We start from the raw sequence: 27,525 nt of genomic DNA on the forward strand, positions 1-27,525 counted from the left end.
ATCTTCCTCAAACAAAAAGAGGAAGATTGGCAACAGATGTTAGCTCAGGGCCAATCTTCCTCAGCAAAAAAATAAAATAGAATAAAATGCTGGCAAGGATGTGGAGAAAAAGAAACCCTTGTGCACTGTTAGTGGAAATGTAAATTGGTGTAGCCACTATGGAAAACAGTACAGAAGTTCCTCAAAAAAATTAAAAATAGAACTACCATATGATTCATCAGTTCTACTCCTGAGTGTACATAAAAAGGAAACAAAATCACTGTTTTGAAAAGATGTCTGCACCCCAATGTTCACCAAAGCATTATTCACAACAGCTAAGACACAGAAACAACCTGTATGTGTATATATATATAGTGGAATATAATTTAGCCACAAAAAAGAAGGAAATCCTGCCATTTGTGACAATATGGATGGACCTTGAGGGCATTATGCTAAGGGAAATAAGTCAGGCAGAGAGACAAATACTATATATACAGTCTCACTTACATGTGGAATCTAAGATAACTGAACTCATAGAAGCAGAGAATAGATTGTGGTTGCCAGAGGCAGGTGGGGGGATGGGTGGAAGGTAAGGGAATTGGGTGATAGTAGTCAAAAGGTACAAACTTCCAGTTATAAGACAAATAAGTTTGCAGGATGTAATGTATATGTTGTGGCCTACACTTAACAATAGTGCCTTATATATTTGAAAGTTGCTAAGAGAGTAAATATTAAAAGTTCTCATCACAAGAAAAAATGTTTGTAACTATGTGAGGTGATGGATGTTAACTAAACTTATTGTGGTAATAATATCACAAAATATGCATGTATCAAATCATTATGTTGTAGACTTAAGCTAATACAATGTTATACATCAATTATATCTCAATAAAACAAGGGGGAAAAAGACAAGGGACAAGAAGTGTTGGCAAGGATGTGGAGAAAAGGGAACACTTGTGCAGTCTTGGTGGAAATGTAAACAGGTACAACCATTATAGAAAACAATATGGAGGTTCCTCAAAAAATTAAAAATAGAACTACCATGTGATCCAGTAACCCCACTTCTGGGTATATGTCCAGAGGAAATGAAATCATTGTCTCAAAAACATATCTGCATTCCCATGTTAATTGTAGGATCATTCACAATGGCCAAGAGGTAGGAACAACCCAAATGTCCATCAGAGAATGAATGGATAAAGAATATGTGGTATATAATGCAATGGAATATTATTCAGCCAGAAAAAGAAAGAAATCCTGCCGTTTGCGACAGCATGGATTGACCCTGAGGGCATTATGCTAAGTGAAATAAGCCAGACACAGAAAGAGAAATACTGTATGATATTACTTATATATAGACTTGTAAAAAGCTAAACTCACAGAAATGGAATAGAATGTTGGTTACCAGTGACTGAGGAGTTGGGGGAATGGGGACATATTGGTTTAAGGGTACAACATTCCCATTATAGGATGAATAAGTTCTGGGGATCTAATGTAAAGCATGATGATTATAGTTAATAATACTCTATTATATACTTGAAAGTTGCTAAGAGAGTAGATCTTAAATGTTCTGACCATAGAAAAGAAATAGTAATTATGTGATGTGATAGAGGCATTAGCTTACACTATGGTGGGAATCATTTTGCAATATATAAGTGCATCAAATTAATACATTGCATATCTTGAACTTACACAATATTATATGACAATTTTATCTTAATAAAGCTGAAAAGAAAATAAATCTATGTTCAATTTTGAGTTAATTTTTGTACAAAGTGTGAAGTTTAGGTTGAGGGTTTTTTTTTGTCTATGAATATTTAATTGTTCCACCATCATTTGTGGAGAAGGCCATCCCTTACCCCATTGAATTGCTTCTACTCTTTTGCCAAAAATGAGTTAGGGATATTTGTGCTGATTTACTTCTGGGTTCTTTGTGCTATCCCATTGATCTATGTGTCTATCCCTATGCCAGTATTATACTATCTTGATTACAATATCTATAACTACCATACAACACATCTAGAAGAGTGTTTTCTCTCACTTTATCCTTCTTTTTCAAAATGTTTTTGCTATTCTAGGACCTCTCCCTTTACATATAAATTTTGAATAAGCTTGGCTATTTCTACAAAAAACCTTGCTGAGGTTTTTATAAGAATTATGTTGTTTAACATAATTAGATCAATTTGGATAGAATTGACATATTTACCTATATTGTTCCAATGCATGAACCTATTTTGGATTTCTCAGTTTTTTAGTTCATCTTTGATTACTTTCATTGACATTTTGTATTTATTTTTATATAGTTCCTATACATGTTTTATTGAATTTATGCCTAAGATTTCATTTTCTTTTTTTTTTTTTAAAGATTTTTTTTTTATTTTTTCCTTTTTCTCCCCAAAGCCCCCCAGTACATAGTTGTATATTCTTCGTTGTGGGTCCTTCTAGTTGTGGCATGTGGGATGCTGCCTCAGCGTGGTTTGATGAGCAGTGCCATGTCCGTGCCCAGGATTTGAACCAACGAAACACTGGGCCGCCTGCAGCGGAGCGCACAGACTTAACCACTTGGCCACGGGGCCAGCCCCAAGATTTCATTTTCTTTGGAACAATTATAAAGTATTGTGTTTTTGATTTTGAATTGTTCATTGTCAGTGTATAGAAATTAAATTAATTTTTTTATTGCTGGTCCTGTGACTTTACTGAAGCTCCTTACTTGTTCTAGGAGTTTTGTGTTTTATTTTTAGATTCCTTGGGATTCTATACTTAGACAATCATGTTGTCTGAAAATGAAGACAGGTTTATTTCCTCCTTTCCAATCTGTATGCTTGTTATTTCTTTTTCTTGTCTTATTGCTAGGGCTAAAACTTCTAGTACTATATCGAATAAGAGTGGCAAGAGCAGGCATCTTTGCCTAATTCTTGATCTTAAAGGGAAGGTATTTAGTCTTTCAATATTAATGATGTTGGTTGTAGGTTTTTTTACATGCTTTTAATCAAGTTGTTGCCGTTGCTCACCATTCCTAGTATATTCAGAGTTTTTATCATGAAAGAGTGTTGAATTTTGTCAAATGTTTATTCTGTGTTAGTTGACATTATATATTTGTTCTTTTCTTAGTGATATTTTGGATTATATTGATTTATTTTTGAATATTGAATTAGTTTTGCATCTCTTGAATAAAACTCAATTTGCCATGTGTGTTATTCTTTTCATACGTTGTTGAATTTTATTTGCTAATATTTTGTTAAGGATTTTTAATCTAAATTCTTGAGAGATATTAATCTGTATATTTCTTTTTTTGTGCTGTCTTTGGCTTGTTTGGTATCAAAGTAATACTGGCCTCCTAAAATAAATTGAGAAATGTCTCCTCTTCCATTTCCTAGAAGAAACTGTATAAATAAAATTGGTTTTAATTCTTCCCTTTTTTTGGTATAATTCTTTACTGAAACAATCAAGGCCTAGAGATTTATTTTTGTGGCGGTATTAAACTATGAATTCAATTTTTTAACTGGTTATAATACTATTCATGTCGGCTGAGCTTTGGTAGGTTGTGGTTTTTGAGGGATTTATCCGGAATTTTTTTGTTGTTTGTGAATTTATGAATATTAAAATAGTTCATATCCTTCTTTTGTGTATGATCTGTTGTGATATTCCCTGTTTTATTCCTGGTATTGTTGATTTGTGTCTTCTCTCTTTTCAACATTGCCATCTTGTTAAAGATTTATCAATTGTATTGATTTTTCTTAAGAAAGAGGGTTTTCTTATCACTAATTTTCTCTACTATTTTCCTACTTTTAATTTCATTGTTTTCTTTTATTATCTTCATTATTTCATTCCTTTTGCTCGCCTTTGGTTTATTTTGCTCTTGTTTTCGTAGTTTTTTGAAGCAGAAACTTATTTATTTGAGACCTTTTCATTTTTCCTAATGTAAACATTTAGTGCTATAAGTTTTCCTGTAAGCAGTGCTCCAGTGTCCCATAAATTTGGGTATGCTGTGTTTTCATTTTCATTCTATTTTGTGAATTTTGAAAATTTCCTTTGGGACTTCCTTTTTGGTTCATGGGCCATTTAGAAGTGTGTTGTTTAATTTCCAAGACTTTGGAGATTTTCTGTTTTATTTCTATTATTAATTTCTATTCTGATTCTATTATGGTCACAAAACACATTCTGTATGATTTCAATTCTCATAAACTTGCTGACATTTGTTTTATGGCCTACAATATGATATATTTTGGTGACTATTGCACGGGCGCTTGAAAAAAATTGTATTCCACTGCCTAACCTGCTAAGGTTTTATCAGAAGCTAACCAAGCTGGAGAAAAGAAATATCCAACTAGCCCTCTCTAGCCTGTCATGCCCAACACGGCAAACCCGCAGCTAATATCATATTCAACAGTGAAAAGTTGAAAGCTTTTCTTCTAGGATCAGGAACAAGATAAGGATATCCACTCTCATCACTCCTGTTTGACATAGTTCTGGAAGCCCTAGCCAGACCAATTAGGAAGAAAAACATATAAAATGCACCCAAATTGAAAAGATAAAAGTAAAAATATTTTCAGAAGACATTATCCAATACATAGAAAATGCTGAAGACTCCATCAAAAAACTGTTAGAACTGATAAATAAATTCAGTAAAGTTGCAGGGTACAAAATCAACATACAAAAATCAGTTGCATTTCTATACACTAAGAATGAACTGTCCAAAAAAGGAATTAAGAAAACAATTCCATTTGCCATAGTATTAAAGAGAACAAGATACTTAGGAACCAATTTAACCAAGAAACTAATAAAACTTCCTTGTACACTAAAAACTATAAAACATTGATGAAAGAAATTGAAAAAAAGACATAAATAAATAGAAAGATATCTCGTGTTTATGGGTTGCAAGAATTAGTATTGGTAAAACATCTGTACCACCCAAAGTAATCTACAGATTCAAGGCAATCGCTATCAAAATTCTAATGGCATTTTTCACAGCAATAGAAAAAGCAATCATAAAATTCATATGGAACCACAAAAGGCCACTAACAGCCAAAGCAATCTTAAAGAAAAACAAATCCAGAGACCTCACACTTCCTCATCTGCAAGTATAATGCAACACTATAGTAACCAAAAGGGTGTGATACTGGCATAGAAGTGGATACATAGACCAATGGAACAGAAAAGAGAGCCCAGAAATAAATCCACACATTTACTGTAAACTGATATTTGACGAGTGCCAAGAATGCACAACAGGAAAGGATTTACTCATCTATAAGTTGTGTTGGGAGAACTGGATATCCACATTCAAAAGAATGAAATTGGACCCTTCTGTCACACCATATACAAAAATCAATTCAAAATGAATTAAAGTCTTAACTGTAAGACCTGAAACTTTAAAACTACTGTAAGAAAACATAGGGAAAAAAGCTTCTTGACATTGGCCTTGGCAATGATGTTTTGGATTTGACCCCCAAAACACAGGCAACAGAAGGAAAAATAGACAAGTGGGACTAAATCAAACTTAAAAGATTCTGCACAGCAAATGAAACAACCAGAATGAAGAGACAATCCATGGAATGGAAGATATCATTTGCAAACCATACACCTGATCAGGGGTTAATATCCAAAATATATAGGTAACTCAAATAACTCAACAGCAAAAAAAGAAATAACCCAATTACAAAATGGGCAAAGGACTTGATTAGACATTTCTCCAAAGAAGACACACAAATGGCCAATAGGTATATGAAAAGGTGCTCAGCATCACTAATCATCAGGGAAATGCAAATCAAAACTAAAAAAGGATTTCACCACACACGTGTTAGGATGGCTATTATCCAAAAGAAAAAAGATAATTGTTGGCAAAGATATAGAGAAAATGGACCCCTTGTACACTGTTGGTAGGAATGTAACCTGGTACAACCATTATGGAGGCTTCTGAGAAAATTAAAAATAGTACTATCATATGATCCAGTAATCTCATTTCTGGGTATACAATCAAAGGGAATGAAGTCAATATCTCTCAGAGATATGTATATTCCCTTGTTCATTGCAGCATTATTCACAACAGCTAAGAGGTGGAAACAATCCAAATTTCTATCAACAGATGAATAGATAAAAAGAATATGGTATATGGTACCATATGGTATATACCATAGAATATTAGTCAGCCTTAAAAAAGAAGAAAACCCTACCTGTTGCCACAATAGGGATGAATCTGGAGGACATTATGGTAAGACATGGAAGGGCCAATACTGCATGATCTCACTTATACGTGGAATCTAAAAAAGTTGAACTCATAGAAGCAGAGGGTAGAATAACAGTAACAAGCGGAGGGAGGGTGGGTTAAACAGAGAGATGTTGGTCAAAGGGTACACAGGCTCAGTTATGCAGGAAGAATAAATTCTGGAGCTTTTTTTTTTTTAAGATTGTCACCTGAGCTAACATCTGTTGCCAATCTTCTTTTTTTCCCTTCTTCTTCTTCCCCAAAGACCCCCAGAACATAGTTGTATATTCTAGTTGAAGGTCCTTCTGGTTGTGCTATGTCGGATGCCACCTCAGCATGGCCTGATGAGCAGTGCTAGATTCGCACCCAGGATCGGAACTGGCAAAACCCTGGGTCACCAAAGCGGAGTGCACGAATTTAACCACTCGGCCTCGAGGCTGGCCCCAAATTCTGGAATTTTAATGTACAGCATGGAGACTATATTTAATAATACTGTTTTGTATATTTGAAATTTTCCAAATGAGTAGATCTTAAATGTTCTCATCACAAGAAAATGGTTAGTATGTGAGATGATGTAAATGTTAATTAGCTTGATTGTGGTAATCATTTCACAGTGTACACATATATCAAAACATCATATTGCACACCTTAAATTTATAAAATTTTTGTCAATTATACCTCACTTAAACTGGAAAAAGGGACATATATAATCATTTAAATAAATGAAGAGACATTCCATGTTCTTTGACCAAATAGCTTAGTATTTATAAAGATATCAATTCTTTCTAAAAATGACCATTAAATTCAATGCATTCAAAATAAAAATTTCAATTTGATTTTTTGAGAAACTTCCTAAATTACTCTAAATTTTCTATAAAAGAATAATGCACAATGAGGAGTTCAATCAACCTTTAAAAGGAAAAGTGAGAGAATTTCCATATCAGACACTGACATAATAAAATCATAGTAATAACACCAGTGTGGTGTTGGTGAATAAGCAGACCAGTGAAGCGGAAGAGAGCTAAAACGTATATATATGTTTAAATGGTCACCACAAATCAATGAAGAAAGGAAAAACTGTTTATCTGATAACCTTGGTAAAACTGTTTCACTTTATGGAGAAAGATGAAATTAGCTAATGAAACATAAAAATTTGGCCTCTAGAGAAATTATTGACATAAACGTGAAAGATAAAACTATAATGTTAGTAGATGGGAATGTGGGAGATATTTGTGTGGTCTGGGGGCAGGCAAACAATTGTTAAAATTTTACCAGTATAATTCATAAGGCAAAAAAAAAAACAATTAAATTAAAATTCAGGATTTATGTTCAAGAAAAGACACAGTAGACAAAGATAAGGGACAGATAGAATGGGAGCAAATATATTTCATGTTTAAAACTGCATAAATAATTAGTCTCTGTAAATCAGTGAGACAAAGACAAGAACCTCGGTAGCAAAATGGTCAAAGGATACAAACAAGCAGTAGAAATGGAAACCTTAAAAGTTAGCAAGTGTATGAAAAGATTCTTACACTCATTAGTAATGAGAGAAGTAAAAATTAAAATGATGAGCTATCACTTTAAATCTAACAGACTAGCAAAAATTAAGAGACTGGATAATTCCGTATGTTGGTAAGGAAATAAGCCTACGGGAACTGTACCAGATGCTCTGGTGCCTCAACTCACACCTTTCTGCCTCATCTCTGATTTTAGTCCTTCTGTACAGTTCTATGAAGGCTTGGGTCTCACCTCATGTACATATCATGTGTCTGTCTCCACTTTCTCTGCTAGGGCTCTTCCAATGTTTGGACAGCTATAAAAACTCACTAGTACCAAGGCCATGCGCAGGTCAGAAGTGTAGGGAGCAAGGGGACTTGCATAGCTCAGAAGTGCAGGGGGGCAGAGAAAGAGACCAGGAACAAACATTGACCAGTAGATGTCATAAATTGACAAATGCTTCTGCCTTTGGTATTTTTGTCAAACATATTCAGGGATTATTCTGTATGCTTTCAGATGTTCCTAGCAGAATTGAGTCCTCTTTGTCTCCATCAATGACGAACTCATTAATGCACACTCTATTGGCTTTCCTTCCTTCTCTGTCTGCGTCTCCCCAGTGGCTTATTCCTGCTTTCTGCGATCACCTCCCAAATGAACTACCTGCACATAAACCCTTGTCTCATTCTTTCTGGGAACTTCAGCTAAGACATTTACCGTCATGTACTGATGGTAGGAATGTAATTGTGCAATCCTTCTAGAAAGAAATCTGGCAATATATGCACAAGTAAGATGTATGTGTATCCTGTGACCCACCAATTCCTTTCCTAGATGTATATCCCAAAATTCTAATATAGCTCCATAAGGGGATATATTCAAAGATGTTTATTGAAGCATACTATTGCTTGGATGGGAATAGGCGGCAAGCTAATCTCCATCCTTGGTTCAATGTGGTCAATGTACACCACGGACTATTAGGTAGCAGTTAGAAGTATGCTTTAGATGCACATATAGCAATATGGATGGATCTAGTTTAAAATAAAAAACAAAATAAGATAAGGCAGTACCATTTACATAAATTAGGAAAATATACACAAAATAATACACGTTTTGCAAAACAGTCATTCAAATATGCAGATATACATGTCATATATTAAAATACTGTGGTTGCCTATGAGGTAGAGGGGAATGGAAGTGGGCTATGAAGTTTAAAAAAGGAAAAATATATAAATAGGAGGGCCTTCCCTGGCCAATAATGATAATGTGTTGTGAATTAAGAAATGAGTAACTCAAACCTCTTTACCTGAGGTCCAAACAAAGAAAAAAACATAGATTTTTATATTCATATGTATTAACTCATTTTCCTCCTTAAGAAATTATATGCTTTTACTACTTAGGGTTAGATTAATTCATTCCAAAGTCTTTCATTCCTTCATGTATTAATAAAATATTCACTGAGTCTCTTACTATGTACCAGTCCTCTTCAAAGTACTTGTGATAAATTAGTGAACAAAACAATGATCTTTGCCCACATTAAGCTTACATTCTAGTTGAGAGAACAGGCCATAATAAACATAAGAATCTTTCTCTTATGTTAGATTATTTTTTATGGTACATTAAGTGACAGTGCTATGCGGGAAAAATAAAGCAGAACAGTGAGAGTAGGGGTGACAAGTGGGGAATGGTTTACAATTTTAAATATGGAAAGGGGAGGCCTCATGAAAAACTTAGTGTATTTTACTTTTTTCCCACAATCTCTCCTATTTTAGTGGATATTATTTGAGTTGTATTCTTGTTACATCAAGTATCTTTTTGTTTAAGCATCTTTTCATATTTTCTTGAAAACTGAAATTTTTATAAGGTTGATTTTGTAGTTTGATGTTTCTAGTATCATTGTATTCTGTGTCATGTTACTACTTATTTAATTATGTTCATTCTGGAACATTCCTAGCTCCCTTTCCATGTGAATCTATTGCCTTATTTCATCAACATTCAAAATTTCTTTTATGGATTCCCAATTCATTTAAATTTTGCTGAAAGCAGGAAGCAGATCCTTTCTAAAAATTATTTCTGCTTACTCTAGTAAATAGTCATTTTTTTTCTGAGGAAGATTGGCCCTGAGCTAACATCCATGCTGATCTTCCTCTATTTTATATGTGGGTCACCACCACAGCATGGCTGCTGAAGAGCGGTGTAGGTCCATGCCCGGGAACCAAACTCGGGCTTCCAAAATGGAGCATACAGAACTTAACCACTAGGCCATGGGGCCAGCCCTAGGAAATAGTTTTAAAAGGGTTCTATTTTTTCAAGATTACGAAATAGGAGAGAATTTATTAATGGGATTAGATCGTTTTCAAATAATAAAAAATATCTCTAAAAGCTGCATTTTTCTATGTTTTCACATATCATTCATGGCAAATATAAATACCAGTGTTGGAGATTTAACAATATTCTGAAAAATATTCTCTTGCAAAATATGGATTTCTGTAGCAGACTTTTTTTTACAAAGGCAATTATAATTGTACTACATTAAAAGCCTCTAAACCTGTAACTTGAGATTTACCCTCTTAACAATTTTTAAGTGTACATTACAGTATTGTTAAGTATAAGTACAATATTGTACAATAGATTCATAAAACTTCTTCATCTTGCAACTTTATACCCATTGAACAACAACTCTTCTTGTTCTCCTCTTCCCAACCCCTAGCAACCACCTTTCTACTTTCTACTTCAATTAGTTTGGCTACTTTAGACACCTCATTCATATAAATGGAATTGGGCAATATTTGTCCTTCTGTGACTGACTTATTATTACTTAACATAATGTCCTCAAGGTTCATCCATGTTACTGCATATGACAGGATTTCTTCCTTTTTTATGGCTGAATAATATTCCATTGTATTCTATGCCACATTTTCTTTATCCGTTTATCCTTTGATGGACATTTGGATTGTTTTCACCTCTTGGCCATTGTGAATAATGCTGCAATGAACATGGGAGTGTAAATATCTCTTTGAGATACTGATTTTATTTTCTTTGGATATATACCTAGAAGTGGGATTGCTGGATCATATGGTACTTCCATTTTTAATTTTTTGAGGAGCCTCCATACCGTTTTCCATAATAGTTTTATTACTTTCATTCCCACCAACAGTACTCAAACATGCAAATTTCTCCACATCCTCACAAACACTTGTTACTTTCATTTTTTTCTATTCTTTCTTTTTGTATAATGGCCATCCTAGCAGATGTGAAGTGATATTTCATTGTGGTTTTGATGTGCATTTCTCTGATGATTAATGATATTGAGCATTTTTCATATACTTGTTGGACACCTATACATTTTCTTTGGAGAAATATCTATTCAAGTCCTTTGCTCATTTTTTATTTGGGTTATTTGGGTTATTTTTTTTTTTTTACCTTTTCACTCTGTTGACTGTATCATTTGTTCTCTAATTCCACTGCTTAAATATCATGTTCATCTTTTTTTTTCATTTTGCATAATATTTTCATAAGCTACATGCTGGTTTTACAAAATAAGTATTTATCTCTTAATCAGGGTAGGTCTATACCAAACTTGCGGGTGACCACAATTAGTGTATAAGGAGTCTCCTTGAATTCCCTCACTATGCCTGACTAGACTTAATGACTCAGAAGTTCGGCAGGAGGCCCTAACTGATGTATGTTTATATCACAAAACTAGTGATACTGAAGCCTGAGTGGGGCTGAATTTAGAGTTTTGGGTTGTCCTTTCGGGGAAAATTTGCCTCTGCACGCTTCCTCTTCATTGTCTGGTGAAGTGATAGTCTATAATTCCAAATTTTATGTTTGTTTTTCTCTGTTCTGCCTAAACCCTACTCCAGTTACAGAATGTGGCCATGTCAGGGCTCTTCCTTCATGCTACTGTTAACTACTGCTGAAAGCCAGGAGAAGGAAAATCCCACTGCCTCTAGGTTTTCTGCTAGATGTGATCAGACTTGGCCTTGTAATCCTCCTGCAACGGATTCCAAGTGGTTTGGATCTAAAGTAATGAATTTGGTCAAAGCGCCTGTTCCCCATTCGTCCCCAGTCTTACCCTAACCTCCAACCCACACCTGCCAAATCAGGAGATTCTGTTTGGCTTGTATTAGTCGGGGACTTCTCTAATTATTCACACACTGTATTGTATATCTATTAAATGGTATTTTGAGGTTTTTCAAGGCCTTTAATTAATCTTGTTCCATCTTTAAAGTAGCTAGTGGAAATTCTTCAAATTGTATAGGATGTGAATGTTTATCCTCTTTTTAAGATAAGTTTGATTATCTCAGTTGGTTTTTGTTACTGTGATCACAAAGGATTGTGTTAGATACTGGTGTTCTAGTCACCATCTTTTTGCAAATATTACCATTTTAAAATATTACATGTGCTTTATGTATGCAATTTAAATGTTTTTTGCTTTAACCACATGATTACTGTATACAGTGTTTGTTAAAATATTGACCCACACTAAAAGTACAAGTAAGAAAATAAACCACTGTTTTACATTTTAGTGTATCTTTTCCATATACTTCTCTGAGTCTTGGAAAAATAATGTGTTCTTACCTTTTTTCATATGGCTATAACTGTTCTTTTTCATGAAGGAGATCACAGTGTGTGTATGTGTGTGTTTGTATTTAATCAAACTTCATTACATTATAGTTAGTAGAAATTCCTTCTTAATTTTGGCAAAAAGTTGTCTGTAAATCTTAGTTTTCTGAGGAGTTCTGTGTTTTACTTTTTTAAAAAATATATTCAGGTCTTTTAGAAAACATTAGGAGAGGCTGTGACAGCAGCTGCTAGACAGATATCATTTTTCAAAGCCACTTTTTTTGTGCCAAGGGTATATGAGAACAAGAGTATTCTCTTTTTCTGGTCAAAAAATAATTAGATCTTGGGGCCAGCCCAGTTGCACAGTGGTTAAGTTTAGCATGCTCCATTTCAGCAGCCCAGGGTTCACAGGTTTGGATCCTTGGCATGGACCCACACCACTCTTCAAAGCCATGCTGTGGCAGCATGCCATTCACAAAATAGAAGAAGATTGGCACAGACGTTAGCTCAGGGCCAATCTTCCTCACCAATAATAATAATAATAATAATAATAATAATAATAATTAGATCTGCAGACACTCCAGTAGACAATCTTCTATTATTTCTTTGACAGAACTCTTTTTTCTTAAGTTTGTGTTAAAATATTTCCTTTATTTTTGTGGAAATATATTTCACATTGAAGATTAAGATATCAGCAATGATTTCAGTCATATATGCTATCAAGGATTCTCCATGATTGCAAAATCACTTTTAAGAAAAGAAGATGGATATAACAAAGTAAAATATTTTGTTAAAAACTAAAGCCACGCCTTATAATCAATTTACCCCAAATAGCTAGTGCTACGTGTGAGTAGTTTCCATAACACACTATTACCCTGAACTTTATCTTTCAATTTTTCCAAATGAGCAAGTAAAAGGCTCTTAAGTTTTAATGCAGCAGGTAAACAGAAATCCTCGTGTTACTATTTTTATGATGGATTTTAAGATCGTGAAAACGAACTTCTGAATATAGTATAGCTTAATAATGTTGAGCTTATAATTTATGGAGTTCCTTTCTTTGACACCTTAATAGCAATAGTATATCTATCTATCTAATCTTATTACTGTATTTACTTCAAGGGGAAGCATATCTATGAATACTATATTGCTGCTCTTTTCTTCAGGAAGGCTGAAAGAACATGTTGTTTGATTGCAACTCTCTCTTAGGTACCCTCCAAACATTTTCACACCTATGGCAGGTGCACATCCTATTATAGCATTCTTAATTTCTAGAAATAAAATCATCTATGTGAAATCACTATGTGAAATGTTAAAGGTCCTAGAGGTATTGAAGGTGTGAAGTGGCAATACGATAGCTTTATCAGAATACTGAATATTTTTAAAAACCATAGATTCATTCTCTATTCTTATTGGTTCTGGGAGGTAAAAAAGTTATTCTCAAGGCTTGAGGCCTTACCTGAGCATCTTTTCTAAGTGGATATAGATATTTGTCCTGTGTTTTCAGCTAACAAGGATTTTCTCCCAATCGCGCCTTATGTGTTTGCTTACTTTATTAATACTTTTGAAATGCCACCCTTGGTTTTACTGATATTCTCAAGAGGTTTTTGGTATTGTTTCTAATAGTTAAAATTTCCCTTATCTTTATTGCTTCCCTCACTCTTTAGTTCCTCTGCCTCTGATTCTTTTCCTAGCTTATTTATCACAATTCTCAATTATTTTCCATATTTCTTGTTTTTAAACATGTATACTTAATGTTGTACATTTACCTGTAAGTACCACTTCAGTTTTGATAAGTGAACTTTCATTGTTATATATTCCAAATATTTTGATTTTTTAACACATGAATTGTTTAGAAGTGCCTTTTAAACTTACTAATCATGTTTTTCTATATTTAGATAATTGAATTCTCATTTAACGCATGTGTTCAGACTACCGTTTGTATGATATTGATTCTTTGAAATTCCTTGAAAATCCTGGATTTAACAATACAGTTTTTCTTTCTTTAAAAAATAATTTTGAATGTGTACTGGGAAAGATAATATGTGTTATATTTTAGATTAAATTTATTTATATTGTTGCTTAAAATCTCTATATCTTTAATTTTTGATATATTTTTATATAGAAGAGTGTTAAATATCTACCACTACAATTATGGATTTGCCACCTTGCTTCTAATTCTGTCATTACATACACATGCAATGGTATTAGATGCATATGAGTTCATACTATTATATATCCTTTTTAGATTATCCTTTTTTATTATCATGCGTTAAACCTCTTTATCACTATCAATGCTTTTTAACTCAAAATTTATATATTTTAGTGTTACTATATTTCTGCAATCTTTTTTTGGTTAGTATTTGCCTAGTATGACATTTTTGCCATTCCTAATTTTAACCTTTCTGTGACCATTTATTTTGGTCTATCTCTTTATAGCAATAGATTTCTGGCTTAAAGAAAATAATTGAATCAATTGATTTTTGTTCCCAAAAAGCACGTTTAATCCTTCTGCATTTCTTTTTAATATAAGTATATTTTGAATTATTTTTCAACATTTTTCTTTTATTTTCAGTCATCTCTTTTTTCTTTTATTCTCCATTCTTGCCTTAGCCTATATTGATGATGTTTTATATGAACTTCTTTGCTTTTCTTTGCTGATATGAAAGCAGTAAGTTGTATTCATTATTATCTATTAATTTGTCAGTTATAATGTACACTATGTTCTACTTCTCTATCACAACCCCTTCCCACCAAAGATAGTCACTAGTCATAATGTTATGATTTTTTTATTTCATTGTATGTATATGTATGCCATAAACTTGTATTGCTTTATACATTTGGTTGTTGTACATTTTAAAAGGTATAACAGATAAAATTTTGCTTTGTCACTCAGCATTATGTTACTAAGAGTCATCCATTTTGTGGCATGTGGCTCTAGAATATTATTATCTAAATATACTATAATCTATTCATTCTTCAATCACTAAGTATTTGCATATTTCATTTTTTTTACTTTTTTGATTACATGTAACAGTGCTGTTATGAACATTCTTGTAAATGTGTCTGGCACACATGTGCGAAAGTTCTCATGTTATTGCTGTTTTATAGAGTACGTGAACATTCATTTTTACAAAAATGCCTAATTGTCTTCTGAAGTAGTTGTACCAATTTATACTCTCAACAGCAATACAAAGAGACATTGTCAATTCAACATGATCCTTTCCAGCACTTCTCAATCTTGGCAAATCAAAATGGATACATACTATTACATTGTGGTCTTGATTTGTGAAGTTCAGCTCGTGAAGTTGAACTTACCTTATGTTTATTCCTCACAAATGTTTCTCTTCTACAAAATATTTGGTCATGATTTGGTATATTTTATGTCTCTTATTTTCTTTTTAAATTATAAGAATTCTCGATGTGTTCATAAATGATCTTTCGCCAGCTTCTCTCAGTTTCTAGATTGTATTGTAATGGACAGAAGTCCATTCTTTTAATGTAATCAAACTTACCAAACTATTCAACTCTGGTGTTAATAGTCACTTGTCTTAAAAAATATCCCTGGTGACATCAGCATCATGGTGGAATGAGCTCTCCCTGTAAACTCTCCCCTCTAAGACACAATAAAAAGGACATTCATATTCCAACAGAGGATATCCACACAACACACAGATGTCTGAGAGACACACAGCCATATGTGAGAAGGTGGAGGTGCTGGAGCTGCCTCCCCCTGGGGAAGTGGAATGAGATAAGAGAGAGCTTCTCTTCCTCCCCAAAGGATAGTGACCCAGGGATTGCATGCAGCTTCCAAGACGAAAGAGGGGAAGGAGTAGCAGCCCTCTGTGGGAGCACCATAGATCTCCAAGGTCCCTCACAGCTTAGGGGAAAGCCCCACACAGAAGTGACTAGCTATCGTGGGGGTGTCTTCATCAAGCTAACACCCCAGGAGAACAGATAATGAGAGCAGATCAAGAAGCCCCTGAGATCAAACAGGAGAATGAAAATGCCCCTCCCTGCCCGGCCCAGCACCCCAGTCCAGCACCTAAGAGTTGTCCTGAGGATTGCAGCTGGCTCAGAATATGCAGCTCTTGAACCCCACCCAGTGGTGACAGTTGGAAGGGGCAATCAAATACTACCACAATGTGGAAGCATGAGTCCATGCCATCTAGCAGTAATAAAAAATATATTAAATCTCCAGACCAGAAGGAAAATGGCAAATACCCAGAAATCAACCCTGAAGACAGAGAAACCTATAACCTAAATGACATATAATTCAAAATAACTATCATTAAAAAACTCAAAGAGTTAAAAGAGAATGCAGATATGCTGTTCAATGAATTCAGGAGCTATTGCACAAAAGATATTGAAACTATAAAGAAGAACCAATCAGAAATATTGGAGATGAAAAACACAATGGATGTGATAAAGAAGAATATAGATTCCCTGAACAACAGAGCTGATAATATGGAGGAATGAATCAGCAACATTGGAGTCAGAAAGCTAGAAATGCTTCCGATGGAGGAGGAGAGACAATTAAGACTAAAAAGAAATGAAGAAAGTCTTTGAGAAATATGTGACTCAATTAGGAGATGCAACATAAGTATTATAGGTATTCAAGAAGGAGAAGAGAAGGAGAATAGAGCAGAAAACTTGTTCAAAGAAATAATAGCCCAGAAATTATCAAACCTGGGAAAGGAGATGGCAATCCACGTGAAAGAAGCCAACAGGCTCCTAAGTATATCAGCATAAAAAGACCTACTGAAAGACATATAGTAGTGAAACTGGGAAAAGTCAATGACAAAGAAAAAATACTAAGGGCAGCAAGGCAGAAGAAAATAACTTACACAGGCACCTCTATCAGGCTTTCAGTGGATTTCTCAGCAGAAACCTTACAGGCTAGGAGAGAGTGGAATGATATATTCAAATCTTTGAAAGACAACAACTTTCAGCCAAGAATATTCTTTCTAGTGACAATATCCTTCAGATATGAGGAGAAATAAAACCTTTCTCAGATAAACAAAAGCTAAGGGAGTTCATCATCACAAGACTCCCACCCCAAGAAATCCTAAAAAAGACGCCCATATCTGCCCAAAAAGAAGAAATGGGTTACAAGGTCCTGAGTAAGGAGATAAATAGGTAGGAAAAACTCAGGAAATTGTAGTCATCCATCAGAACAGGTTAGCAAATATTCAAGTAAAACAGTACAGATAAAGAGAAGGAAAATACAAAAAACAAAGATAATATTATCATTTAACCACAAACTCAGAACAGCAGATGGAATAAGATGTGACAAAAATGACCTAGGAGGGGAAGAGGAAAGGGACTGAATTGGCTTAGTTTAAGCAAATAAGAGGTCATCAGAAAATGGACTATCTCATCTACAAGATTTTCCATACAAACTTCATGGTAACCACTAAACAAAAAAGTAGAACAGAGACACAAATAATAAATAAGGATAAAACTAAGAAAACCAGCATAAAAAACTACCTAACCAAATTGGTAGTCTGAAATACATGGGACGAGAAACAAAGGAAATGCAGGAGAACTGGAAAATGAGCAATAAAATGGCAGCATTAAGCCCTCATATATCAATAATCACTCTAAATGTAAATGGATTGAATTCTCTAATAAAAAGACAAAGAGGGGCAAGACAGATTAAAGAACATGACCCAACAATATGCTGCCTTCAGTAAACACATCTCAGCTGAAATGACAAACACAGGCTCAGAGTGAAGGGATGGAAGAAGATACTCCAAGTTAATGGCAAACAAAAGAAAGTAGGTGTTGTAATACTTATATCAGACAAAGTAGACTTAAAGATAAGACAGGTAAAGAGAGACAAAGAGAGGCAGTATATAATGATCAAAGGGACATTCTACCAAGAAGACATAACACATAAATATCTATGCACCCAACACAGGAGCACCAAAGTACATAAAGCAACTATTAACAAAGCTAAACAGAGACATTAACAACAACAAAATAATAGTAGGAGACCTCAACACTCCGTTCACATCAGTGGATAGACCATCCAGAAAGAAAGTCAACAAAGAAACAGTGGAATTAAATGAAAAACTAGGAGATGGACTTAATAGATATATAGAGAACACATCATCCAAAAACAGCAGAATATACATTCTCCAGGTAGCATGGAACATTCTCAAGGACAGACCATATGTTGGGAAACAAGGCAACCCTCAATAAATTTAAGAATACTGAAATAATAACAAGCATCTTTTCTGACCATAATGCTATGAAGCTAGAAATTAATAAGAAAAAAGCTGAGAAAGGGACAAAGACATGGAGACTAAAAAACATGCTACTGAACAATCAGTGGATCATTGAAGAAACTAAAGGAGAAATCAAAAAATATCTGGAGACAAATTAAAATGAAAACACACCATAGCAACTCATATAGGATGCAGCAAAAGCAGTAATAAGAGGGAAATTCATTGCAATATAGGCTCAGCTTAACAAACAAGAAAAATCCCAAATAAACAATCTTAAACTATACCTGACAGAATTAGAAAATGAAGAACAAACAAAGCCAAAGTCAGCAGAAGGAGGGCAATAATAAAAATCAGAGCAGAAATACATTCAATTGAAACAACAAAGAGAATAGAAAGGATCAATAAAGCAAAGAGCTGGTTCTTTGTGAAGATAAACAAAATTGGCAAACAGCCAGACTTACAAAGAAAAAAAGAAAGGAAGCTCAAATAAATAAAGTCAGAAATGAAACAGGATAAATTACAATGGATAACCACAGAAATACAAAAGATTATAAGAGAATATGAAAATCTATATGCCAAAAAATTGGATAGTCTAGAAGAAATGGATAAATTCTTAGACTCTTACAACTTCCCAAAGATGAATCAATAAGACATAGATAATCTGAATAGCCCAATCATAAGTAGAGAAATTGAAATAGTAATCAAAAACATCCCCCAAAATAAAAGTCTTAGACCAGACAGATTCCCTAGAGAGTTCTACCAAACATTCAAAGAGAATTTAATACCTATCCTTCTCAAACTATTCCAAAAAATTATGGAAGGGAAAACACTTCCAAACACATTCTGCAAGGCCATCATCACCCTGATACCAAAGCCTCATGAGGACAATACAAAAAAGGAAAACTATAGGCCAATATCACTGACGAACATAGATGCAAAAATCCTCAACTAAATATTGGCAATCCAAATACAGCAATACATGAAAAAGATCATACACCACGATCAAGTGGGATTTATACCAGGGACACAGGTATAAAACTTTGGTTCAACAGCCACAAATCAATGTGATACACAACATTAACAAAATTAGGAATAAAAACCACATGATCATCTCAACAGAAGCAGAGAAAGTATTTGACAGAATCCAACAACGATTTATGATAAAAACTCTTAACACACTTGGGATAGAAGGAAAGTACCTTGACATAATAAAGGCTATATATGACAAACCCACAGCTAACAATATATGCAATGGGGAAAAACTGAAAGCCATCCCTCTGAGAACAGGAAGAAGACAAGGGTGCCCACTCTCACCACACTTATTCAACATTGTAATGGAGGTTTTGGCCAGAGAAATTAGGTAAGAAAAAGGAATAAAAAGAATCCAAATAGGAAATGAGGAAGTGAAACTCTCACTGTTTGCAATTGACATGATTTTATATATAGAAAACCCTATAGAATCCATCATAAAACTATTAGAAATAATCAACAACTACAACAAAGGTGCGGGGTAAAAAATCAACTTACAAAAATCAGTTGCATTTTTATACTCTAATAATAACTAACAGAACAAGAACTCAAGCATACAATCCCATTTACAATTGCCACAAAAAGAATAAAATACCTATGAATAAACTTAACCAAGGAGGTGACAGATCTATACAATCTAAACTATAGGGCACTACTGAGAGAAATTGATGATGACAAAGAAATGGAAAAATATTCCATGCACGTGGATCAGAAAAATAAACATAGTCAAAATGTCCATAGTACCCAAAGCAATCTACAGATTCAATGCAATCCCAATGACATTCTTCACAGAAATAGAACAAAGAATCCTAAAATTCATATGGGGCAACAAAAGACCCTGAATATCTAAACCAATTCTGAGAAGAAAGAATAAAGCTGGAGGGATTATAATCCTTGACTTCAAAATGTACTACAAAGCTATAGTAGTCAAAACAGTATGGTACAGGTACAAAAACAGGCACACAGACCAATGAACAGAATTGAAATCCCAGAAATAAAACCACACATCTATGGGGAGCTAATCTTTGACAAAGCTGCTAAGAACATACAATGGAGAAAAGATAGTCTCTTCAATAAATGGTGTTGGGAAAACTGGACAGCCACATGCAAAAGAATGAAAGCAGACCATTATCTTATGCCATACACAAAAATAAACTCAAAATGAATCAAAGACTTGAAGTTAAGACTTGAAATCATAAAACTTCTGGAAGAAAATATAGGTAGTATATTCTTTAACATTGATCTTAAAAAGATCTTTTCAAATACCATGTCTTCTTGGACAAGGGAAACAAAGGGAAAAAAAAAAAATAAGTGGGACTTCATCAGACTAAAGAGCTTCTGCAAGGCACAGGAAACCAGGATAAAACCCAAAAGACAACCCACCAATTGGGAGAAAATATATGCAAATCATACATCTGACAAGAGGTTAATCTCCATAATATATAAAGAACTCACTCAACTGACAAACAAAAAAACAAACAACCCTATCAAAAAATGGGAGGAAGATATGAACAGACATTTCTCCAAAGAAGATATACAGATGGCCAATAGGCACTTGAAAAGATGTTCAATATCACCAATCATCAGGAAAATGCAAATCAAAACTACACTAATATACCACCTTATGTTCATTAAAATGGCTTTAATCACCAAGACAAAAAATAACAAATGTTCGAGAGGTTGGGGAGAAAAGGGAACCCTCATACACTGCTGGTAGGAATGCAAACTGGTACAGCCACTATGGAAAACAGTATGGAGATTTTTCAAAAAACTAAAAATAAAAATACCATATGACTCAGGTCTCCCACTACTGGATATTTATCCAAAGAACTTGAAATCAACAATTCAATGTGACTTATGCACCCCTATGTTCACTGCAGCATTATTTGCAATAGTCAAGACATGGAAGAAACCCAAGTGCCCATCGACCAACGACTGGATAAAGAAGATGTGGTATATCTATACAGTGGAATACTGCTTAGCCATAAAAAAAGAAAAAATCATCCCATTTGCAACATGGATGGACCTACAAGGTATGTTAAGCGAAATAAGCCAGACAGAGAAAGACAAACACCATATTATTTCACTCGTGTGTGGAACATAAACAATCACAGAGACAAAGAGAACAGTTCAGTGGTTATCGGGGGACGGAGGTTGCAGGGTGGGCACAAAGGGTGAAGGGGAGCACTTACATGGTGATGGACAAATAATAACGTACAACCGAAATTTCACAATATTGTAAACTATTATGAACTCAATAAAAAATTCCCTTATCGTGAAGGTTGGAAAGGTATTCACCATTTTATTTCAAAGTTTTAAAGTTGTGCCTTAGACTTTTAAATTCTTAATACAGTTGAAGTTTATTTTTCCATATGGTGAGACATAGCCCTATGATTTAATTTTTTGGATAGATAAATGTTTTCTTCTTCACTTACTGAATTTTCTCTACTGATCCGTCATGTTAACTCTTTCATTTAACAAAGTACATGCGTGTATTTAAGTAAGTCTGGTGACGGTACTTGAAGATCTCTCCTACCTTTTATGAGATAGTGTGCCACATCCCCAACTACTGGCTCTATAATGAGAGACTGGCGTTGAACTCATCCCATGTGGACATGTTTAGTCTTTAATATACTTCAGTAACCAAACTCCTGGCCACCAGTACATGTTCTAGAAACCAGCACATTTCAGCTCCACTCACTGCCTTTCATTCTTGTCATATTTCTAGTTTGCGGCTATGTCCTTGTTCTTTCTTTTTTTATATTGTACCTATCATTGCTAAATATTTAAAGCACAACTGGTGTGCCAGAAAATAAAGTTACTGACTCACCTTGATCAGACTTAACTAATAACTTTTTTTGTTATAAAAACTAGACTGTGAGATCTTAAAAGGCAGGAATTTCGTATTTAACTTCATATAATCTTAACAAATATTATGTGTTGTCGTACAGTAAATCTTCAACAAATGTTTGTTGAATAAATGAAGTAATGATGATCATTCAGTGCCATAGAAAGCCTGGAAAACATGGATAGAAATAAATATATACGTGCAATAGCACATGCCACCTCCCTAGTTTTTGCTTTACTGAGATATTTAAAATTTTTATTTTTAGTGATCGAATGGTTAAGCAATAACAGTATACATAATTAACTGTTTGCTACTGTCCTCACAACATCATTATGTTGTTGCTAGGAATTTTGGTTTTCATCGTGTGCCTGAGCAAAATATGCATGCAAATAACCCCAGCATATTTGTAAAGCAATATTAAACTGCTTCTATAATGATATAAAACTGGTCATCTGCAAAACACCTATGTAAGCGAACCGTTTTTATAAAGATTTAATAATCATAAGGTAAAACAAAAACCCAACTGTCACTGAAATTTTAAAGATGTGATAATAATCAGTTTGCCTTATTCCCTTGTGTAATCCAACACTATGCAGAACCAAAATATTCTTCGTACAATATTTTATTCACTAGCAAATTAGTAGACCAGCTAGTCCTATTTTTGGAATTCCCAACTACACTTGCAGAGTTAAGATAACTGGTCTTTCTAAAAATTTATCAATTTCAGTGTCTAGAGCCTTTCTAAAGAGCTACTAGTTAATGTAACTCTCTGACTATTCTCCTTTCCCACTCTCTCCTATTTTATTTCAAATGACCAACAATGTTTTAATGGGCTTCTGCAGTAAACGAAATGTCATCATTAAATATTGCACCTCTGGATAATTTTCAAGGCTTCTGGAGAAATTTAACATTAGCCAGAATGGGTGTATTAAAAGACAATACATGAAAAATTATTGGCATTAATTTATTTCAGGCCCATATGCTTAAGTCGTACTAAATTAACTTTGTTCAAAGTAGCATAGCAATCAGGGTACTTATCCCATTTTATTGTGGTATATTTGATAAGCATGTAAAATGTATTCTGTGAAGAACTGAGCTTAAAGAAATATTGCATATTTATTTTGATAATACCAATATCCTCCCGGAAACAGGGAGAGGCTTGTCCTATCTTGGAATGTCTAATTGATGTCTTGATATAAACATTTCGATCAAGGGTAGCATTGCATACTTATTTACCAGACAGCAACTGACGTGCTTCCAAGGTTCTCAATTTCTATTTTAATATGCAAATAAGCAACTTTATGGTTGATTCCATCAATATTAAATTAATTGTGTCCCTATCTTCTTCAATTTTTAATTAATTCAATTAATTAAATTCAATGTCCCTGACTTCTTTTCTAAGTAATATGTCAAACATTAAATTTCTTCAGGTCAAGCATATAATTGCTTAACTTTGTGCTTGGGAAGAGTGTTCGGTGAGATCATCAGAGTCTAACCTAAATATTTGAGGTTATTTGGAGTTATGAGTGGATATTGACCTAAAGTCCTAAAAGTATAGATGGGACATAGGATTGCAAATTCCATGAGGAGAGGGGGATGGGTAGGAGCTCTTTCTGGAATTTTCCCTCCTTCCTGAAAATCCTCATAAAGCTTATAAAAAAGGGCAGAGCCATTGCCATCATCTTGAAGAATCACTCAGTATTGAAAATAATTAAAAAATGCTTTTTTAAATTTTTACCACATATGATGTAAATACTATTGTAAGTACAAGTATGATGTCATTTAACCTTATAACAATTCTATGAAATGGGTTAATATCCCTATTTTATAAAGAAATAAGGAAAAGAAAGTTAATGTTTGATAGTACTGATAGATACTGATCATTTAGTTGGTGGCCCTTGAGTTAAAGCTTGGAGGTTATCAGGGCCTGGTCATGGATGTGATCCTTCTGTGGCACATTTTTGCCTTTACCTCATTCTATTTCTGTGTCACAGGTTGCACTGCAAATAACCCCCTCACTAGCGAGACGAGTCAGGATTGTGTGGTTTGATCATTAAAATATCTTATTGGATTACATAAATTCAGTATCAACTGATGATAAATTTTTATGTTCACAAAAAGCCTGAGTTCTGTTCACACAAATCTGATGAGTTTTGTCTGTATTTACCACACCTAGCAATCAGATGCAGCCAGCAATCAATCAAATAACTCCTAATTCAGTGGAAAAATGTGTTGCCTGCCTTAATATAGCTGAAAAATGGTGGTATCTCTTCAGCCTAGAAGTTTGTAACTCACCAACATTTACTGACTGCTGTTTATGATACTGATCACATGAGAGGCTCTGGGGACCCACAACAAACAAGAAATGATTCTTACAAATAGATTTCACAATCCAGTATGGAAGGCACACATGAAAACAATGTATTACAATACAGTGAGATGATGTGATAATAAATATATGGATAAGATCTTGACATTATATTGACATAATATAGTAGAAAAAATAATTCATTGAGAAGAGAGAGTTAAAAAGAAAAAGGCTTCACAGAGAAAGTGGTATCTCAGCATGACTTTAAGGGATGAGTAAGCATTTACCATGAAGATGAGAATGGAAAAAAAAACCCAATAAGAAGCCATCGTGTTCAAATGTACACAACAGCACGTTACATGTCTTTGGCTTTTTGTGGAGAAATTTACTTCTAGTCTGAAGAATTGAGTTACTCTGCTTCAGAAATAGTATAAGTAAAATCATTGTTCGTTAATAGAGGAAAAAGCAATCAAATTTGATGTGTTTTTGGAGAAGGAAATATCTTATGCTTGGCACTGTGCTAGGCATTATGAGGAAGGATATGCAACACTAAATTCTGCATAGGTCAGAAATATCTCTTACTGGCAGTTTCCAGGACTTTCGGCAGTACAATATTTCATTGTTACTGTCATTGCATTGCTTATAATAGTATGTTTTCTATATTGTGCTGAATTTTGGATTACAAGAATTGCATTTAGAAGGGTACTTTTAGTTTGATAGTCATCTATAATGTATTATGCATCACTTGTATCTGGCACACCTTTCCCAGGGCAGTCTTCAGGTCACTGATAGGAGTGTCACCTTCCACAGCATAATACCTCTCACCAGTGATCCTGGAAATACTTGCTAAATAGAAACGCAGAGTCATGGGCCAATTCCTGCTTAGCACTCTCAACACAAGAGTGCTTTTACAAGGGTGTAATTTTGGGGAGAGGTGCAGGAAATAAGAGCAATACATGACACATCCTTTAATTTCCTAAATTCTAAATCAATTGAGACATAGGACAAGATAGGCACACACATGATTATCAAAATGTCAGCTATAATTTGATAGAGACATCCTGAAGAGCATGTTGTTAGACTGCCTAACAACAATTGGCTTCCTATTATGACACTCTAGATGAATCACAGGCACAGCCAGACACCTCCAGACCACCCCTGACGGGCGGACAGATTGGACCGCTTACTTTCCTCCGTCACTAAGAGTAGAGCAGCATGTTCCTTCTTTGTAGTCAGACAGATCTCCCAATTAGCAATGTTGGAGCCAAAAACATCCAGTTCATTCTCCTAAACTCACTAACCAGGTAAGTCACTCCTCTTCCTCCTATAGAGAGATCAGAAATATTACGGTAATTAATCTCCATCCACATGGAAACCTGAAGCCGAGGGAAAGGAGGTCCTCCCAACATGAATTAACAGAAAAAATATACATATGTGACAAAATAAAACTATAGATATTATAGCAATGCTAAAAAGGCCTCAAAAAACTCCTATATTCATTGAGGGGGGATGATTTCCATAAACTTAAAGGCATTAAAGGGAAAAGACCAAACAGTGGAGGTTTTCTGGCTCAGAAACTAGAGTTGCTGTGCTGTTTACTACTGGATCCATTTCAATTCCTAGTGGGTGCCTTTTAGTTAATCACTCAATAATTTTGGCTTTCCCCATGATAACAATAGCTCTTCTCCCACTGTGTGGCCAGCTTTCTTGTTCAACTTGACCCTGTTCTGTGGCTTTTTTTTCTTAAAGAGATACTTTTCTGAGTACTTATTATATATCAGACATTAGAACCTACAAGAGGCTAAGCTGCCTCAGACGTGCATTCAAAGAAATATCAACCAGCAATCTAAATACAATGAAAATTAATTAAAAATTTTACTGTAGCTTTTTCATAAGCTGTCAGTGGAAGATTTTGTTCATAATACGCCATCCCAACAGCAGCTGCTCTCCAAAGTCTTTCTCCTCCCCATCTCCACTGACTATCTGCTGAACCCCTCTGGCTTTGCTGTTCTTTTTCTCATTCATTATCCCAAACTTAAACTGGTTAGTTAAAGGAAATTGATTCTCCTTAGAAATGAGATGAAGATAGGGGATGATTGTTTTTCCCCGATCACACATGTAATATTTATTTGGTCTTAATGATAATACTGCAAGGAAAAGATTATCATTCTTCCCACTTTATCAATGAGGAAACAGAAGGTTGGAAAGGTTCAACTAATTATCGGAGGCCACAGAATCATTAAAATCGGCAGAACTTAGATTTGAAGCCAGGTCTTTTAAAAAAAAAATAAACTTCAGAAGTTGGTTCGAAACACAAAACAAGCAGAAAGAAAGATTTGGAATAAAGTTTCACTGACTTAAACAGGGTGAAAAGATTGGAGAAGTATACAGTCAAAATACGCCTTGAAGACAGAGCAGAAATTCAGCACGACGAACTACCAAATGCTTGAGTGAATATTGTCTTGAGAAATTTCTAACATTTAAGGGACTTTTTTTCCTTTTGATGGTACAATTTTGAAGAGGTGAGCTTTGTGGAATTTGTTTTGTGGTAGGGCGAGAGGCTCTCAGTTTAGGCCAGATTCTTACCTATGTTCATTTTCTAACATTAATAGACTTTCTTTTTTGAACAGTTTTAGATTTACAGAAAAATTGAGCAGATAGTATAGGGTGTTCCCAGATACTACACACAGTTCCCCCTGCTATTAACACCTGAAATTAGTATGGTGCATTTGCTATTATTAATGAACCAATGTTGATGTATTATTAAGTCCATATTTTATTCAGATTTCCTCACTTTTTTATGTGTTATTTTTCTACTCCATGGTCCCATCCAAGATGTCGCATTACATTTAGTTGTCTCATCTCCTAAGGC

Source organism: Equus quagga, chromosome 10 (assembly GCF_021613505.1).
Source record: "Equus quagga isolate Etosha38 chromosome 10, UCLA_HA_Equagga_1.0, whole genome shotgun sequence".
In the NCBI taxonomy this organism is placed as follows: Eukaryota; Metazoa; Chordata; class Mammalia; order Perissodactyla; family Equidae; genus Equus; species Equus quagga.